At 46.1% G+C, this 6,000-nt stretch overlaps 1 non-coding gene across 1 annotated transcript; it reads right to left on the bottom strand.

Moving 5' to 3' along the window:
* Positions 1 to 4,589: 4,589 nt before the first annotated feature.
* Positions 4,590 to 4,780, bottom strand: LOC135274712 (U2 spliceosomal RNA). Its single transcript, XR_010342488.1, has one exon. It is a non-coding gene; the product is annotated as a U2 spliceosomal RNA (small nuclear RNA).
* Positions 4,781 to 6,000: the final 1,220 nt, after the last annotated feature.

The raw sequence follows: 6,000 nt of genomic DNA, 5'->3' as shown, positions 1-6,000 counted from the left end.
ACCACTCTACCTGTCCTCGCCCTACCCCACGGATTCCATATCCTAGGAGGGGACCAGAGGAGGGGACAGGACCTGCAGGTGAAGCAACCCAGAAAGAACAATTGTATCAAAAACTCTGAAACTGGCCAGGCGCAGTGGCTCAAGCCTGTAATCCCAGCACTCTGGGAGGCCAAAGTGGGCAGATCACAAGGTTGGGAGATACATGACCTGACCAACATGGTGAAACTCTGTCTCTACTAAAAAAAAAAAAGAAAAAAAAATTAGCCGGGCGTGGTGGCTGGCGCCTGTAATCTCAGCTACTCAGAGGCTGAGGCAGGAGAATCGCTTGAACCCCGGAGGCAGAGGTTTTAGTGAGCTGAGATGGCGCCACTGCACTCCAGCCTGGGCGACGGAGTACAGAGTTAGACTCCCTCTCAAAGAAAAACAAAAACAAGGCCGGGCGCGGTGGCTCACGCCTATAATCCCAGCACTTTGGGAGGCCGAGGCGGGTGGATCACGAGGTCAAGAGATCGAGACCATACTGGTCAACATGGTGAAACCCCGTCTCTACTAAAAATACAAAAATTAGCCAGGTGTGGTGGCATGCACCTGTAATCCCAGCTACTCAGGAGGCTGAGGCAGGAGAATTGCCTGAACCCAGGAGGTGGAGGTTGCGGTGAGCCGAGATCGTGCCATTGCACTCCAGCCTGGGTAACAAGAAAGAAACTCTGTCTCAAACAAAAACAAAAACAAAAACAAAAACCAACCCTGAAAATGTCTGGAACTTAAGGGCATTGGAACCCTTGGCTGTAAAGAGCAGCAAAGTGAAAAAGGGACATTTCTCACTTTAGCATGGTACTGCCATGTCCCCTCTCAGGAGCTCTGTCAACTGCCAAACCAGTAGTCTCTCCATTTTCCTAAGCTGCCTCTTAAAATGACCTTAAGACCTAGATCATCTTTATTTTCCTATTCAGTGAGATGCATAGAGAGCGATAGCCTTCTCTGTGCTTTGTCTGACTCTCATGAACTCTCACAGGCACTTGCTGGTCTCCTCTTGTGGGGAGCAGCGTAAGAGACCCACGTTTTCGGTTGCTGCCCTTGAAACCCCACTGCCATATATGTGTGAAACTCTCTCACCACTGATGTGAGTGTTGGGAGATACTCACTAAGGCAGATCCCTTTCTGGAAGACCTGGGGTTCTTTTCTCTGCTGACGGGTCCAAGGCCTCTGGATGGTCTCGTTGAAACTTCCCCTAACTGCATGGCAGTTAGGTCATTTCTACCCAAACACTTCTCTCTCTCTCTCTCTCTTCCTTTCTTTTGGCGATCTCGGCTCACTGCAACCTCTGCCTCTGTGGTTCAAGCAATTCGACCCTCCCAACTAGCTGGAATTACAGGCACCCATCACTATTCCCGGCTAATTTTTGTATTTCTGGTAGAGATAGGGTTTCTTCATGTTGGCCAGCTGGTCTTGAACTTCTGACTTCGGGTGATCCGCCGGCCTTGGCTGCCCAAAGTGCTGGGATTACAGGCGTGAGCCCCCTCGACCGGCCCTCTCTGTTTCTTAAATCATGATCTGCTGTGTTCTAGCATTCTCCTGCTGCCCTTTCTCTCCACATTACTGTTTTCTTTATGAGTATTGCCCTTAAAATGAAAACAAAAGCCTTTCTAGGTTTAATCCTGTCTTGGCATCTGCTTCTGGGAGGATTGGACTAACATCATTCTTTCTTACCTGGGCTTGACATCATTAGCTCAGGTCAGCTATGATCCTGAGAATAGACAGAGATCTCTGTTTATCTCTCTGAATCCAAGGCCTCAGGCTAGAATCAATGTGCTGGGGAAAGGACAATTCTCCATCAATTTATAGCCCTTGTGTGGGGATGTTAGAATTGAATATTGAGATAATAACTTCTTTTTCCCAGAAAATTGTATTTCCTCCACTCTAAGCAAGAAGACAGGACCTCCATGGCATGCAGAGGCTGCCTGAAAATATCCTCTCATCCTGTCCTTTGGGAAAGTTTTGACTCATGATGCTAGGTACCTCTGAGAGAGAAGCAATGTTTTAAGGAGGGAAGGGCAAGCAGAGGACATCTGAAGCTCAGGAGGAGAGACTGGTTCATTGCTTCTCATAGAATGGAGACTTGAGACCTTCCTTATCTTGGGGGTTATGGAGCTGTAAGACTCAGTGCAGGGTGGGGATACACTGTGGGCTGTAGCATAGGCACTGGATCCCAAGATGGTCCTAGATTCCCATCCCCAGGTACAGCATGTAAGTATGAGAACCAGAAGACTTCAAAGTATGATGGGGGCTGAGACAATGACGATATTAACAGTCATATTATAAACTGAATACAGAAGTTTCTTTCTTGGTCTATGTCAGCTTTCTGGATTCCTGGGGACCTTAAGTGGGAGGAAGCAGCCATAAGGATGCCTGGGATAGAGCTGGGCATGGTGGCTCACCTCTATGATCCCAACACTTTGGGAGCCAAGGCAGGTGGATCATCTGAGGTCAGGAGTTCCAGATCAGCCTGGCCAACATGCTGAAACCCTGTCTCTACTAAAAATACAAAAAAATTAGCCAGGTGTGGTGGCAGGTGCCTGTAATCCCAGCTACTAGGGAGGCCGAGGCAGGAGAATTGCTGAAATCCAGGAGGCGGAGTTTGCAGTGAGCCGAGATTGTGCCATTGCACTCCAGCCTGGGCAACAAGAGCAAGACTTCCTCTAAAAAAAAAGAAAAAAAAGAGTGAAGGCCGGGCGCGGTGGCTCAAGCCTGTAATCCCAGCACTTTGGGAGGCCGAGGCGGGTGGATCACGAGATCAAGAGATCGAGACCATCCTGGTCAACATGGTGAAACCCCGTCTCTACTAAAGATACAAAAAATTAGCTGGGCACGGTGGTGCGTGCCTGTAATCCCAGCTACTCAGGAGGCTGAGGCAGGAGAATTGCCTGAACCCAGGAGGCGGAGGTTGCGGTGAGCCGAGATCGCGTCATTGCACTCCAGCCTGGGTAACAAGAGTGAAACTCCGTCTCAAAAAAAAAAAAAAAAAAGAGTGAAAAAACAAAATAAGCCTAGAGACGTATCCAAAAAGTAAATAATAAAAAAAAAGAATCCCCGAGATTGAATGCCCACCACCCTAGTGAGATGGAAATTCAGAGTCAGATTTGACCTGATTTCTTTCTCATCCAGTTTTTAAAATTATAATTCACATATTATAAAATTTATTTTTATTATTTTTAAAGACAGGGGCTCACTCTGCTGCACTGGCATGAGTGTGGCTCACTGCAGCATTGATCTTCTGGGCTCAAGGGATCCTCCCACCTCACCTCCCCAGTAGCTGGGACTACAGGCATGAGCCCTCTTACCCAGCTAATTTATTTCCATTTTTGATAGAGATGAGGTCTTGCCATGGTGCCCAGGCTGGTCTTGAACTCCTGATCTCAAGCAATCCTTCCACCCAGCTTCTCAAAGTGCTGGCATTACAGCTGTGAGCCACCACATCTGGCCAAAATTCACGATTTTAAAGTATACGGTTTGGTAGTTTTAGTTCTATGTGTACACAGAATTGTGCAACCATTAACACTATTAAATTCTAGAACACGTTCATTATTCCAAAAGAAATCCCATACACATCAGGAATCACTCTCCATTCTTCTCTTCTCCACTTCCTTGCAAACAATAACTTAGCTTCTGTTTCTATAGATTTGCCTATACTAGACATTTCATACAGATTGAATTATGTAATATGTAAACTGTTATGTCTGGCTTCTTTCACTTGGCAGAATGTTTCCAACTTTCATCCACCTTGTAGCATGTATCAGTATGAGTTTATTATGCCTAATCTGAAATCTAAAATGCTTCAAAATCTGAACTTTTTTTTTTAACACATGGACACGTATGTTTATTGAGGCACTGTTTAGAATAGCAAAGACTTGGGGGAGAGGTGATATAAAAAAAATAGAATAGCAAAGACTTGTAACCAACTCGAATGCACATCAATGATAGGCTGGACAAAGAAAATGTGGCTCATATAACAACACGGAATGACCATGCAGCAATAAAAAAGAATGAGTTCATGTTTCCTGCAGGAACACGGATGAAGCTGGAAGCCATCATTCGCGGCAAACAGACACAGGAACAGAAAACCAAAACACCGCAGGTTCTCACCCACAGTGTGAGTTAAACAATGAGGGGAACACCAAGGGGTGGAGCCCCGGGAGGTTAGGGGAGAGAGCATTAGGACAAAGACACAATACATGCGAAGTGGGGCTTCAAATATAGATGACTGTTTATAGGTGCAGCAAACTACCATGGCACCGGCACACCCATGCGACAAACCTGCACGTTCCGCACCTGTATCCCGGAACTCAAATTTTTTAAAGAAAAAGGAAAAAGTTAAAAGGCCTACACTAGGTAACTGGTGAACTCCACTTCTTAAAAGGGTCACCATCTTTTGATGCTCAAACACAAATCTAATTATTTCCAAAGGCCCAGACTCCACCAAATGAAAAAACTTACGAGTACTTTCAAAATAATAGAAAACCTCGCGCATCTCAGATAACAAATGTAAACAAACCACTTGGCAGTACACCTAAATCTACTTTTGTAAACCGATTGTATTCATTGTTGTTGGAAGTACTGCAATATCAGGTCGATGCGTCGACTGGTTGGAGCAAGCTCGTGCCTCATCTCCCAACTCCAAAAACACGTTTAAGATGTTGTCCTGAAATATATAACGTGTCAGATATGAAACTAACAAAAAAAAACACTACACAAAATCTTAACCAAAAAGCCGAGAAGAGATACTGTCATTTTCGCCCCCGCAGTTACCACCCCGTTCTCATCCACATTCAAGTCGCGGTGAGACCTCCAGCCTCGCTCCTCGTCTCATTCCCTTGATCTCCTCCACACCACTATTGATGCCATTACACACTCGGGCCGATTTCTTATTCTCCACGTTTGAAAAGGGAAATCTTACACCGAGATTGTTCCGGCGTTCCCGGGCTTTCATTTCAAATTTACATGCCCCTCCCTTTCCCAGGGGGCGTGGCCTCCGCGGTTGACTCCGCCCCTGGGGCCGCCTCCGCGTGGAGAGCCGGGGCTTCTCTGGGGACAACTTCCTTCTTTGTCTCAACCGAGCGAAAAGACAGAGCAGAAAGAGACTGGGGGCAGAGGCGAGGGGGTCTGTGGAAGATACCTGCCATGTGTCTACCATTACAATGTCATACAGAATAAGTAGTTTCACTGCCCTAGTAATCCCATGGCTCACCTATTCATCCCGCTCTTCTGGTCCTCCACGGAATCCCTGACAACAGTTGATCTTATTACAATCTTCACAGTTCTGCCTTTCCTAGAATGTCATGTGGTTAGAATCATACAGCACATGGCCTTTGCATCCTGGCCTCTCTCACTTAGCAGTTTGCATTTGGGTTTCTGCCATGTCTTTTTGTGGCTTGATGGCTCTTTTCATTACTAAATAATATTTCATTATATGAATGTATCACAGTTTGTCCATTCAGCTACTGAAGAACATCTTGGTTAAAATGTTTGGGATTTTTATTTTTATTTTTTTGAGACGAAGTTTCATTCTTGTTCCCCGGGCTGGGGTGCAATGGTGCAGTCTCAGCTCATCACAACCTCTGCCACCCAGGTTCAAGCGATTCTCCTGCCTCAGCCTCCCGAGTAGCTGGGATTACAGGCATGCACCACCATGCTCGGCTAATTTTTTCTTTTTCGCATTTTTAGTAGAGACAGGGTTTCTCCACTTTGGTCAGGCTGGTCTCCAACTCCCAACCTCAGGTGATCCGCCCTCCTCGGCCTCCCAAACTGCTGGGATTACAGGAGTGAGTCACTGTGCCCAGCCCCATGTTTGGGATTTTGTGTGAACACAGTTTTCAGCTCATTTGGGTAAACACCTAAGGGCATAATTATTAGACGATATGGAAGACAATGTTTAGCTTTCTAAGAGACCGCCAAACTGTTTTCCAAAGTAGCTGTACCATTTTCTTGTTTGTTTGTTTTTGA

This window comes from Aotus nancymaae, unplaced genomic scaffold (genome assembly GCF_030222135.1).
Source record: "Aotus nancymaae isolate 86718 unplaced genomic scaffold, 86718_ANA_hifiasm-v0.15.2.pri h1tg000012l, whole genome shotgun sequence".
Taxonomy (NCBI): Eukaryota; Metazoa; Chordata; class Mammalia; order Primates; family Aotidae; genus Aotus; species Aotus nancymaae.
The sequence above is the reverse complement of the archived record's forward strand: the minus strand, read 5'-3'. Positions and strand labels throughout refer to the sequence as shown.